The following is an 860-nucleotide window of genomic DNA, read 5'->3' as shown; positions in this document are numbered from 1 at the left end:
GCTTACTGATGAAGATCAAAGACCACAGCCTTCAGTATGGATTACACCTCAACATAAAACAAAAATCCTAACAACTGGACCAATAAGCAACATCATGTTAAATGGAGGAAAGATCGAAGTTGTCAAGGATTCGTTTTACTTGGATCCATAATCAACATCCATGGAAGGAGCAGTCAAGAAATCAAAGGACGCATTGCCTTGGGCAAATTTGCTGCAAAAGACCCCTTTAAAGTGTTAAAAAGCAAAGGTTTCACCTTGAAGACTAAGGTGAGCCTGACTCAAGCCATGGTGTTTTCAGTCACCTCATATGCATGGAAAGCTGGATGAAGAATAAGGAAGACTGAAGAATTGACACCTTTGAACTGTGGTTTTGGTGAAGAATATTGAATATACCATGGACTGCCGTAAGAATAAACGAATCTGTCTTGGAAGAAGTACAACCAGAATACTCATTAGAAGCAAGGATAGTGAGACTTGGTCTCACCTACTTTGGACATGTTATCAGGAGAGACCAGTCCCTGGAGAAGGACATCATGCTTGGTAGAGTAGAGGGTCAGCAAAGAAGAGGAAGACCCTCAACAAGATGGATTGATACAGTGACTGCAACAATGGGCTCAAGCATAACAAAGATTGTGAGGATGACTCAGGACTGATGAGGCAGGATTGGAGGCAGTTATGTTAATGAGGCAGGACTCAATCTACAAGATTAGGTTGTATCTTGAGTCAATCTCTTTTGAAAGAAGTGAGCACAGAGATGGGGGACCGCATTACCCCCAAGCAAGAAGCGCCACAAGCACGAGCGTCCTTTGGACCCCGGGTCCTGGTGCTGAGAAGCTCCTAGACCAGGGGAAGAATGATGA

This window comes from Trichechus manatus, unplaced genomic scaffold (assembly GCF_000243295.1).
Source record: "Trichechus manatus latirostris isolate Lorelei unplaced genomic scaffold, TriManLat1.0 scaffold00212, whole genome shotgun sequence".
Classification (NCBI taxonomy): domain Eukaryota; kingdom Metazoa; phylum Chordata; class Mammalia; order Sirenia; family Trichechidae; genus Trichechus; species Trichechus manatus.
The sequence above is the reverse complement of the archived record's forward strand: the minus strand, read 5'-3'. Positions refer to the sequence as shown.